This window comes from Vespa mandarinia, chromosome 9 (assembly GCF_050613455.1).
Source record: "Vespa mandarinia isolate Hongniang chromosome 9, ASM5061345v1, whole genome shotgun sequence".
NCBI classification, from domain to species: Eukaryota; Metazoa; Arthropoda; class Insecta; order Hymenoptera; family Vespidae; genus Vespa; species Vespa mandarinia.
In genome coordinates this window covers 4,105,001-4,118,455 of record NC_140818.1, presented here as the reverse complement: position 1 = coordinate 4,118,455, position 13,455 = coordinate 4,105,001, and the positions used below count along the sequence as shown (strand labels likewise).

The 13,455-nt window shown below is 30.2% G+C and overlaps 1 protein-coding gene across 7 annotated transcripts in view; it reads left to right on the top strand.

Annotated features, from left to right (window-relative positions):
- The first annotated feature begins 1,951 nt into the window (after window positions 1-1,951).
- The window catches only part of LOC118443277 (uncharacterized), a 122,289-nt gene continuing 110,785 nt past the window's right edge, over window positions 1,952-13,455 (top strand). For 5 of the 7 annotated variants that reach the window (XM_085659172.1, XM_085659174.1, XM_085659173.1 and 2 more), the window contains exons 1-2: window positions 1,967-2,064; window positions 7,130-7,181. The gene's annotated coding sequence lies outside the window, so the exon portion shown is untranslated. Of the gene's footprint in view, window positions 2,065-7,129; window positions 7,182-13,455 lie in introns of all 7 variants that reach the window. The other 2 variants (XM_085659171.1, XM_085659169.1) reach the window with 2 other exon arrangements.

The following is a 13,455-nucleotide window of genomic DNA, read 5'->3' as shown; positions in this document are numbered from 1 at the left end:
GTTCTTTTTTTTTTTCTGCTGATCTTGCAAATCGACCTTTTAATCTCCGTAACGAGTCTTCCATCATCCAGCTTGTACTGGATATCCATCGAAAGCGATCAAAAGTTTAAAAGACCGTAGGGACTTTAGTGTAATACAATATTGTTGTTTCTGGTATGTCGATATTTCAGTAGTATCGAAAATGCGACCAGTTTCATTGTAAAAAGAAAATATATCAAATTCTATAGGTATGAGAAATGAAAATTTGATAGATTATATAATAGATTGATAGGCAATATTTAATATATATATATATATATATATATATATATATATATATATTTAATAAAGTACAAATTATGATTCTAAAATATTGATTCTAAAATATTGAATATAATATTACAACGTTAATAAAATCAGTTGTAATATTATATTCAATATTATAATAAATATTTCGACGTTTCTTAAGAAAAATAGATTAATATCTTTGTTGAAATGAAATATCATTAATATTCTAGCTGAACCAAAAATTCATTTAATCAAAATACAAATATATATATATAAATATATACATATATGTATATATATGTATGTATGTATATACATACTCATTCATTGATTCTATCATTCATTCATTTCAAAGAATGTTTTGGTTAGAAATTTATTTTCAAATCATATTTATTTATACTGTTGTATATATTATTTATTTATTTATCCTATCTTACAATTTTATTTATCTTTTAACAAGTTAAAAAATAATATCATATATATATATATATATATATATATATATATATATATATACTCATAGATATTTTTTGTAATATTAAGTCGTCCATTGGAAATGATATGATTTTTCTTTTTCTACATTTATTCGATAAAAGTCATTCATTCGCGTGTTTGTCTGTATGTGTGTGTGTGTGTGTATTAGAAAAAGAGATCAAACTAAATCGATCGTAAACCAAATCTAAGTCTCAATATCTCGACTTTGTCGAGATTAAATACTTTTATATCTCTTTTGGCGATACCAGCTTGATACGTTTTCACATTTCTGCTTGAGATACATAAATAGTAAGTATCGAGGAAGCCCCGAGATGGGATAAAACGTTAATAAATAATAATTCAAAGACATCGTCCAACTTTGTCGTCGTCGTCGTCGTCGTACTCGTCGTCGTCGTCGTTGTCGTTATCGTTATGATTATCACCGTCGTAGTCGTTGTCGTTGTCTTCGTCATCGTCAATTATTAAACGAAGTTCCCTTCTATACGGATCAAAAGGAAGATTGCAAATTTAGAATAGCTCGATAGAGAGAAATTCTCAATCACATTGGAACTAAATAGATGTCAGTAGGATCTGTGATATGGCAGGTAGTTAAAAGGCTTTTGTGCTTAATGCTTTCGAGTGGCCCACTGCCCTCTCCCGTTCTCTCTCTCTCTCTCTATCTCTCTTTCTTTCTTTCTTTCTAATTCCCTCTCTCTTACTTCCCCTCCCCCCGCCCCACAATTCCTCTCTCCGTTTCTCTTTCTCTCTTCAATATCAAACCCAGTAGTAGTAACAGTGGCAACAGCAGTGAAGACAACGGCACCTACGAGGTTGATACCAATGACGATATTAGTGGTAGTAGTAATAGTAGTAGTAGTAGTCGTAGTAATAGTAATAGTAGAAGTAGTAGTAGTAGTCGTAGTAATAGTAATAGTAGAAGTAGTAGTAGTAGTCGTAGTAATAGTAATAGTAGAAGTAGTAAGTAGTGGTGGTGATGATAGTAGTGGTATTGGTTGTAGTAGTGGTGGTAGTTTGAACCTGCGAAGAAGGGCGCAAGCGCTTACTATCCTCTCTTTCTCTCTCTCTCTCTCTCTCTCTCTCACTTTTTCTCTCTCTCTTTCTCTCCCTCCCTCTCTCTCTCTCTTGCTCCCTCCCTCTATCTTTCTCTTTCCCCCTGACATCAGCGTCCTTCTCTTGTATTTCGCGGCAGTTATTCGTGGGGTGCGAAAGCGAGAGGTAGTCTCCGTGCTGTCGAGCCCTTAGGTACACCTTACTACTACGCGCGAAAAAAGAACTTCATCGTGTCTCTTCGATTTTTATCCAGTGTGTGCCGTGCCTTTTGTTTCTTTATACTTTTTCTCTCTATCTATTACTTGCTCTCTCTCTCTCTCTCTCATTCTGTCTCTCTCTCTCTCTCTCTCTCTCTCTCTCTCTCTCTTTCTCTTTCTCTCTCTTTTTATCTCGCTTTTTCGACAATTCTTCTCTATCCCTTTTTCTATCACTGCTTTTTTTTTTTTTTTTTTTTTTAACCAACCTTTTTTTTATTTTCTCTTTCTCTTTTGTACACAGAAAGCACACGCTAATCATCGTGTGTCAGTTGTATTCTCTTTCATCTCTCTTTCGCTTTCTCTCTCTTTTCTCTCTCGCTTTCTCACTTTCTCGCTCTCTTTCTCTTTCCCTTTTTTTTTTTTCTTGCCGGTTCGCATGGTGCTTTTTAAACAATAAATTTGTCTTGTTTATATTCGTTTCTCTCTCATTAACACAGGGTGAGATTCTCTACAAAAGTTTAAAACTGAAATTCGGCCTATCCGATTCAGTTATTGTAGTAGAACAGATGTTAATTAGTTTATTTTATCTTTAACTCTATCTCTCTCTCTCTCTCTCTCTCTCTCTCTCTCTCTCTCTCTCTATCGTTTTTTTCTTTCTTTCTTTCTTTCTTTTTTTTTCCTTTTTTCTTCTCTCTTGCTATTTTCAACGGACGCAATTTTTTCGAGTCTCTTTATTTTCGTCACTCTGTAATTAGGATGTCATCGTTCCTCGTGAGCGTGACCAACCGTAGTCCATGATTCGTCATTCTTGAAGTTACCATAATTTTTTTTATTTAACACCGTTCTCTTTTTAAAGTCTTTTTATCTCTTTCTTTTACTCTTCTTCTTCTTTTTTTTTTTTTTGTTTGTTTCTTCTTATCTCAACTTTCTATTTTCGATCATCGTCAGAAAGATTTTTTGCTTTTTTTCTCTTCTTTCTTCTTAAAGCATTACTTCGTCCAACGAGACGCTTTCCTTTCCCTTTTCTTTTTCTTCTTCTTTCCTTTCACGTGCCTCTTATATTATCTTCGTTTTACTTTTTAAAAAAAATTTTTTTTTCCTTTTCTCTTTTTCTTTTTTTTCTTTTTTTTTTTTTTTCTCTTTTCTTTATTCTCTTTTCCCCTTTTCTTTTTTCGCGCGCTCGTTAATCCTCTCCTTCGTGCTCTAAATATTTGATTTATACGTTTATAACTCGTCCCGTATCTTTTCTCTGATTATGAATAATATATCCGACATTTTCATACTCTCATAATAAACAATAACCACACGCGATCCTCTATTAATTTCTAACGTTATTTTTTAATCATGACGTTTGTATGTCCGATAAGATCGAATCCATATTTTTGTATAACATATTTGCGTCTAGAAAACATTGATTTTATAATACTAAAAATAAGAATATACGTATTTCCCATTTTTCACATCACATAAATTTTTATGTATAACGAAATATAATATATTCTTCTTTTATATATATTAAAATTAATTTCTCATGTTTTATTTGTTAACGTTGCATTATAAATCAACGTAGCATACGCGTACGTTATTTAATAATTCTATACATATGTATACCAGTACGAACATATTCAGGATTTAGGAGCTGGATAATATCTACATTTCTATGCGATCCTATGAATTATTAGATTCACTTCGTCCTAACTTTCTCTCTCTCTCTCTCTCTCTCTCCTTTAGAAATACATGTTCACGAAAGTCCAGACGTATATACGCACTATCGGTTGTTCCGAATTTAACGAAGGAACAACTTCTTTAATGTCACGCGTGCCATAAATTGAAATCTAATAGTCGAGCGGCCGTTAGGAAAGTTGAAGTTAAACAGAGTTTCAAATTTAAACCATGCCACTGGCAAATTTAGAAATTTATTCCTTAAAGTACATTCCTTCACACCCTTGCATTCCTTCCAACTTCGTTTCCGCAATTTATCTTACTCTCTCTCTCTCTCCCTCTCTCTCTCTCTCTCTCTCTCTCTCTCTCTCTCTCTCTCTCTCTCTCTGTCTTTATATCAAAGCAACATTTAGTTTAAGTAACACGTACATTTAATAGTTTGACGTATTTTGCACACTCGATTTTGCATATTTGCATTCACGTATTATATATATTGAATTACTACACAAATAAATAAAAACACACACACACACACACAGACATACACACATACATATATACAGTTACTCTACATATATATGTATATATGTATGTATAATTATTTGTACAAATCATTGATTGAATAATTTTGATTTTTTTTTAGAGTTAAAGTATCATAAAATTATAATAATATAAATATAGTATTTAATGTAGATACAAATAATGTAGAAACATTTCAAATAGCGTTTGATATAAAAATTCAAATATTAATTTTTTTTTTAAATATTTATGGACAAATTTATTATTAGTGTAACATAATACATAGGTACGTACATAGATTTATATGTACACGTAGATGAAATCAAGGAAAAATAAGTCACGTATCTCACGAAAGGAAAGTCCTTGTATTTGAGAACACGCACGGATATAAAACTCTTACTTATCATTTCATTTTTTTTCTCATTTCTTTATGTTCTTATTCTTCACAGCTTTCAAAGAAATATATATATATATATATATATATATATATAAATATAAATATAATGTGTGTGTATAAAAGATTTTACGCAATTCTCCTATCGATTTCTACGACGACGTTTCGTAAAGGGGGTTAACATACTAAAGCGTACGTTGTTCGGATTGGTATTTGAAAGGACCTCTGTTGACCTCGTCGAAAGTCGATAAGCCAGTCGAAAGCCGCGATAAGCCAATCGTGTCTTATTGATGCGAACACAACACGTTTAATCTTTTTATTTCTTTTTGGTTCATTTGTAAGATTACACAATTTTCATTTCGTAAATTGTCCGTCTTATGATATAATAAATAAATAAATAAAAAAGAAAAAAAAAACAAAAGAAAAGTGAAAAAAGAAAAAACAAGATAAAAAAGGAAAAAAAAGAAGCAAAGAAGGATTGATGATCCTTTCGCGAGAATCTCATCTGTTAGTTCTTTTTTTTTTCGCCTCTTTCGTGGCAATCTCACGATGTAGAAGGCGGTGTAAGGAGAAATGAATTAAAAAAAAAACAAAAGAAAAAAAAAGAAGAAGAAAAAAAAAAATAAGAAAAATAGGAAAAGGCAAGAAAACCAATTTTCACCAATAATCGAATTCTTTTGAAACTATCTCGCGCATAGGTTTCTCGTAAAAATGCACAATCTCGATAACTTCTTCACTGTGTTCGTATAGTCGAAGACAGAATGAGAACGAAAACAAATATTCTAAGAAAAGAAGAGAGACGGAAGAAAAAGAGAGAGAGAGAGAGAGAGAGAGAGAGAGAGAATGTGTATATATCTCTCGACTTGCGTTTTCTAGTCCTATCCCTTTTTTTTTTTTTTAGGTTCACCGGACATCCAATTTCCATCGAAAGTGCTCGGAAATACATTTAACCTATCTCTCGCGCAAGGACAATGTTGTCCATGAAAGGTGATTCTCTTCTTCGAGAGAAACCAGAAAGAAAGATAGAATGAGCGAGAGATAAAGATAGAAATATAGATATATAGATAGATAGATAGATAGATAGATAGATAGATAGATAGATAGATAGATAGATAGATAGAGAAAAAGAGAGAGAGAGGGTGAGGGAGAGAGTCGGAGGGGAAGGAAATAGTAAAAGGGAGCTTGTAAAAAGCTTTTGTAGCGTGCTTTCTGTTCATCCATTTTTACTTTTATTTCTTCTTCCTTTTCCTCTGTATATATGTGCCTCTCTCTCTCTCTCTCTCTCTCTATCTCTATCTTTTTCTTTCTCCCTCACTATCTGCCTCTTTCTCCTACTCTCTCACACCAACTGTTGTTTAACGTACTTTCCCTATCCTAAGTTTTCTCTTCCTCTTCCTCTTTCTTCTTCCTTCTTCTTCCAACTTCAACATCTGACTCACCCTCTTAAAGCCCCTTTCGTACCGTTGCAAAAGTATATAACCCATATTTCTTCTAACATTTTTCTTCTCTTTCTTCCATTTCTTTCTTAAACGTACATCCAAACATACATACATATATACGTACATACATATATACACACATACATACATACATACATAGATACATACATATATACGTTTAAATATGTATATTTATATTAATAGAAAAATATCGGGAGATTTGTAGAATTTTTAATATAAATTCGAATTATTTTATATTTAAACGTATAGTATAATAATCGAGAAGGTGATGTTAATAAATCGAGCTACTATGAAAAGTAATTATTTTTAAGGATATCTCTTTTTTCAATTTGTAATTCAATTGATTGTTAAAATTCATTGAAAAGTTTTCCTTTTTTTTCTTTTTATTTATTTTTTTTTTTTCTTTTTATTATAAGTTATATATAGAAGCAATTAATTGTTTTATTTGTAATTATTAAAGATAACTTTGATGACCCATTCCGTTATAGTTATCAATCGACACTGTGCTTTGTAATATTGTAAAAATTGTGAAATTCATTACTACGCGATATTTGTTTTGTCGACAAATTTTACAAAGGATAGAGAGAAAGAGAGAGAGTTAGAGAGAGGGAGAGGGAGAGATAAAAATTGTTTTTGAAATTCAATAAAAATTAATATATCGATGTAAAATCACGAGAGAATAACGACAATAACGATCGAAGAAGTTGAATGTTCATTTTTGCAATAGAACTGTACAAATTGTATCGACAAAAACGCACGACGAGAATGATGACAATTACGACGACAAATAAAATTAAGGAGTTTGTTTTATTAGATCGATCTCTTTCTCTTTATCTTTCATATATATATATATCTATACATATATATATATATATATATATATACACGTCCAAGTACTCACGCATATTTTTTTTCATATTCCGTTTTATTTTTTATTTTGTTCGAGCGGTTCGCGGCAGCGTTAAAATTGCAGAAAGAGAGAGAGAGACAGAGAGAGAGAGACAGAGAGAGAGAGAGAGAGAGAGAGAGAGAGAGAGAGAGAAAGAGGAAAAAAATAAATATTGTCGCTTCCAAATTCGCGTTAGGATCTCATCACTCGTTAGGCCGCTGCTCGTACGCTTTTTTTCACCAAAAAAGGTGAGTAATTACTCGATCATTTCGTTTTTACGCTTTGTTAATCTCGTTATACGATTTTTCTTTTTCTTTTTCTCTTTTTTCTTTTTTTTCGACCTCCAATTTGCATCGACGATTTGTCGTTGTAACATCCTTTTTTTTTTCTCTTTTTTTTTTTTTTTATCTTGTTCGATTATACCCATTGCATCTCTTTGTTCCTTTTTTTTTTCTTCTATTTTTTTTCTTTTTTCTTTTTTTTTTGCATCAATTACTTATCAATCAATTAAATATTGTACACGTTGAAAGAAATTTAATGTCCAAATTTAATGATTTTATTGTCGTTGTTATTAATATTATTATTATTATTATTATTATTATTATTATTATTATTATTATTATTATTATTATTATTATTATTATTATTATTATTATTATTAAAGTAAAATGATTGAATATAATATAGAGAATAAAGGTTGAAATTCCGATCTAATGATTATTCGTAAGCCTTTATTGATGAGCTTACGACAAGGTATTAAAGTTTAATTTACTAAACAAGTTGCGAACGACAACGGGTTGACAATTTAGATGCGCTACGTCGACAAATTCAATGTACGGTAGCACTGCCGACTAGTTAGAATTTGTATATACGCGTTAATGAAGGAATTCGATCGTTAATTTCTGATTGAAGTTAAAACTCACGTACATATGTGCATATGTACCTACCTATGTATGTGTATACATATATATATATATATATATATATATATATATATATATATATATGTCAATGAGCTTTTTTTCTATTATTTATCTTTTATTTTTTCTTCTCATTATTTATTTATTTTTTTCTCTCTCTTTTTTTTTCCCCATTTTTGCTTTGCTATATTTTTTTCTATTTTTTTTTTTTTGATCATAAATTATTATATCTTTAATTTTTCATGTTGAACGAATTGTTTCAAGAAAGGATAGGATGAATATTTTTGTATTTCATGTGCGAGGAAAAAAATAAGAAAAAAAAAAAAAAAAAAAAAAAAAAAGAAGAAAAGAAAAAAGAAAAACTAAAAAGACAGAGAAAGTGAAAGATCGATCGATTTTGAGATTTTACTTTTCATCTTTGCTTTTTATTTTTCTCTTTTCTATCTTCGATTTACAAATACAAGAAGACATTTTGAAAAGGTAAATCCATATATCATTGAAATACAGCAAAATCTGTAAATACAATCTCTCGAGTATCCACTCTCTCTTATTCTTTGTCTTCTTTTCGGTCACTGTTCTAATATTTCCATATGGGAAGCGATAAAATTCATATCACGTTACGTAAAGAAACTCGAGATTTGCATTTATTCTTCTTTACTTGGTCCACATGTATATACTTCGAACGTATTCGATCTTAGGTCATCATCGATTCTCGATAAGTTCATGGAAGGTAGTTTCGAACTTTTGACAGGGTGTATTAACCTTATACATAGATTTTTCATAAAGTAATATTAGCTTATAATTCTTTTAACATTTTCTTTTTTTTCTTTTCTTTTTTCTTCTATTTCTTCTTTTTCTTCAGTAAGAGTTAAACCGTTCTATATAAAATACAATTTAAATACAGCATATCGATGATAACGTGAATATTTAATAAGATTGATAAGAATTTTACAAAGGATGAAAAACGACCGGAAAAGCTTTCCATTATTATTAATATAAAGAAAAATGTATTCTATTTCTATTGAGATTCTTGCATTTTCAACGACATGTCTTCTTACATAGTTATCGGAAGAAATAATCTACTTTGTTTCGTCCTAGTTATCGAGTAACATAGAAGCAAATAGAAAGAGAAAGAGAGAAAGAGAGAAAGAGAGAAAGAGAGAGAGGGGGATGGATGATGGAAATAAGGGTAAAAAATCGTTGTTTAAAGTTTAACCTTGTAATCTCGATCTAACCTGGGTCTCCTTTTTTTTTCCACTGGATTTGTTTTCTCGGTAAACAAGATCGTGGTAAGCCGTACTTTCGATTTCCCTTATAGCTTGTCATTGCAACGATCGCCCTTTTAACAGAAACAAAGAGAGAGGAAGAGAGAGGGAGAGAGAAACGATAGTGATGAGTATAGGGTGAGGAAAAGAGGGGTTATGCAAGAGAACGTCAATCTTGTCGAGAATATTTCCTGATGCATGTGGAATTTAATTGCTTCTTGATTACACAGCATTACTATCGTCAATTTGTTCTCTTTCAAAGTTCCTTCCGTCGTTGAACTGAACCATTTAATGATATCATCAGAATATATCAATCCTTTTTACGTGTCATTAAACATTTTATTATTTCTACATTTTGACTCATTTGAGAATAAGAAATTTTGACGGTAGTTAAAATTTAATATATATATATATATGTATATTATAGCTATTATTTATATACAATATATAATATACAGTATATATAGTTTTATCTACATTTGCAGAATATGTTCCGTAGCTTCGGGGAATTGCTTCTGCGTTGGATTTCGCACATGAGAACAATAAAACAAAACAAAACAAAACAAAAAAAAAAGTTCATATAAACATATTCCCTGTTTGACCTTGTTTCCTAGTTATATTGAGTTTCTTCTTTAACACGGTATGTATCTGCTTACGTTCACAAGAGGCATACAAAATGACCTCCTTGCATCTGAATACAAACATCCGTAGTAGATATTTTACCGTTGACCGACGACCATTCTTCTTCTTAACATTCTCGCCATTTCTCATCGGGCATGAGAGAAACCTTATTCAATTAATCTAAACGAAATATTTATTTCGACGTTGTTTCGAACAAATTATTTTTTACACGGACTTATCGATCTCAAATGACCTTCCAAATCTAATAAAGAATCATTTGGTCCGATGACAATTATTGAGCTTTGTTTTATAAATAAATAAATAAATAAATGTTATTAATTCGATTATTTTGATTCTTCGATTGATAAATTATTTCAATTAAAAAACTCATTGTAACATGTAAATTGGGTCAAATAAGGGCTAATGTTTATATGAATTTTTTCTTTTTTTTTTATTGTGTTTATTTACGGCATCCATGGCTGAAAGAATTCCCCGAAGCTATATGATATACAGTGTATGAAATATATATATATATATATATATATATATATATATATATATGTGTGTGTATATGTATATTATAGTTTCAAAGAGAGAGTGGGAGAGAGAGCGTGGAAGAGAGAGAGAGAGAGAGAGAGAGAGAGAGAGAGAGAGAGAGAGAGAGAGAGAGATAGAGATAGAGAAAGATAAACAAAAAAAAATTTCCTTTTTCAACAACGATCCTCGCAACGCATGAAATTTATTATTTCGTTGGGCAAACGAGTAGATGGATGAAATCTACAGACGCGACCAAGCTTGGCTCGTCGAAATGTAGGTTACGTCGATTGCTCCGTGTATTATAGAATCTTTTTCTCTCTCTCTTATACACATATTTTCTCTTGTTTTGCTATTTCTTTCTGTCTCTCTTTCTCTTTCTCTCTTAGTCTTCTTATTTCGTCTATTTCTTCGGTTTCTCTTCTCCACTGGCACATTTCCTTTGTCTGTTTGACCGACCTACTAGACTGCTTCTTCGTTTATCAGCTTTTCTTTTTCTCCCTTTCTCTCTCTCTCTCTCTCTCTCTCTCTCTCTCTTTCTTTCTCTTTCTCTGTCGCAATATCTCCCTAAATCACACATTTTTCCTATCGTGTACGGTCGTCCTTTACTCACTGGCAGTAACAATGTCAGAGTCAGATATGCGGCGTATTGCCTTCGAATTTTCATAGATCCTTTTTCCACAAGGATGAATATCCAAAAGCTCACGGGTTCTTCTCAAAATTATCTTTCTTTTCGTGTCGAAGGAAACGTTGAAAGGAATCGTATCTTTGATCGATGAATTTTTTTTTTTTGATGAATAACATTGAATCGTTTTATCGTTTCAAAATCGATATTCAAGTTTCTTTTTTTTCGTTTAGAAGTGTATTACATAATAAAATATATTTGACAATATTGCGAATAATATATATATATATATATGTGTGTGTGTGTGTGTGTGTGTGTGTCTGTGCATGAATATAAATATAATTTTATATTATATATTTTATTTGATAGAAATTTTTAAGTTTATTTCGGAAATTATTGCTTGATTTAGAAGAGGACATTTATTATCGTATATTTCAACCTTTTTCTTTCTTAAATAAATTAATTTGTTATAAACATTTTTATGATACAATGTAAGGGTTAAAATTTATGGAATCAATTTCATAACTCGTATAATTTTTTTTTTTAAAATAATAAATTAGTGAATGGAAATAATAAAAGATTTAATTATGGAATGGTTATGTCGAATCTATTATCAATGAAGAAAAGGAAAATATTTGAATATATAATAATAATAGTTATTATTAAATATTATTATTTTCTTATTAATGTGTTAACATAATAACGATAATTCTTATTAGAAAAATAATGTTGGAATGATATTTCGTACAAATATATTTATATGATTTAAAATATTTCGCTATGGTATGATTTAGAGAATGATACTGATTTTATTTTTATTATCATTACCAAACATATATAATATGAATACGAAATATTTTACGACAGAGAAATAAATATATTTTTATATTGACATAAAAATAAACTCGTTTATTCGGATTATTATTATTATGTATCTATTATATATTGATCAATATATTTCATCTCAATTGCATCTACATATTTTTATAATACGTATTTGTAAAGGAAAAAAAAAGAAAAGAAAAAAAAAAGAAGAAACGAGAAAGAAAGAAAAAAAAAGGGAACAAAAGTACACTAAAATAAGATTAATTCTATAAATGTTCTCCCTGTATATCTCAATTTTCATTTATTTCATCCGATTATGCCATCATATTAAATGTTGTATTAAATGTCGCATTAAATGTCGTTCAATACATTCTTTCATATAAATTGACAGGACAATTAGTATCCCATTGGAAAAGTTGAATCACGATTTTCGCAGAATAAAAATATAGACGTATGGGATTTTACGAGGAACAAAAAAAAAAAGAAAAAAAAAGAAAAAGAAAAAGAAAAAGAAGGAAAAGAAAAAAAAGAAAAAGAAACATATTTAAAAAGCATGAAACTAAACGTTCAATTAAATATTTTCTATCGTTATCAACGAGTAGAACGAACTATCAAATAAATTCTGTAACATCGATTTCCTCATTCAGTTTTGAGTTACTTTGATTTTATAGAGTATTAAACGTCGGATTTAATAATATTAGAATAAAATGTTTCCTCCTTTCCTCATTAAAGATGCAACATCGTCGTTATAATCGTTGAATAAATTTGTTCGTATCCTTATCGACGAGAGAAAAGGAAACAAAAAAAAAAGAAAAAAGAAAAAAAAAAAAGAAAAAAAAACGAAAAAAAGGGGTGGGATGGGGGGGGGAAAGGAAAAAAATAAAAAACAAGATAAAATATACATCGTATTTCATTCATTAATCTTTTTCGTAAAGATAAATTCGAACACGTCACGTTTACGAAAGTTCTTCGTGGCGAACCAAAAGTAGATTCATCGTTGAATCGTTTAAAGGAAAGAGAAGGAAAAGGGTTCTCATTCGTACTCACCACTAGTGAGTGATAGGACAACATTGGGAGAACTTTCCTCGTGTTGTAATCTCGAACGACGAACCACAATTCGGCCACGTACGTAGGTTACAACCTTCGTCCTATAAATTTCGTCGGTCTTCTTCTCTCTTTCTCTTTCTCTCTCTCTCTCTCTCTCTCTCTCTCTCTCTCTCTCTCTCTGTCTCTGTCTCTCTGTCTCTCCGACATCTAAAACGAGAGATACCGGTAGGAGTAAAACGACGATACCGAACCTTCGTAAATTTTAGAATAATCTCGTTCGTGAAACCTAACTGATCCAAAGTCACAACTTAGGATCGACATTTGCATTTCAAAACTGAGTGTTGTTGCTTGCTGTATCCTTCTTGGAAATTCAAAATTCCTTCGTCACTTTCGCAAACAAAAGACAATTGTCTTGAACTAGTTTCGCGTGCGTAAAGGATAGACCAAGTCAATATTCAAATACAAAACTATTAATTTCCAATTTCTATTGAATTTCGGTGAAGGTGAAAAGAAAAAAAAAAAAAGAAAAAAAAAAAGAAAAAAAAGAGAGAAACAAAAATAACAAATTTATTATAAAATAAATAGATGATGATATTCGATTATATCAGAACATTTTTATTTGATCACGTTTATCTTTATTTATCTTTTGATAGACTGAAAAAAAAAAAAAGAAAAAAAAAAAAAA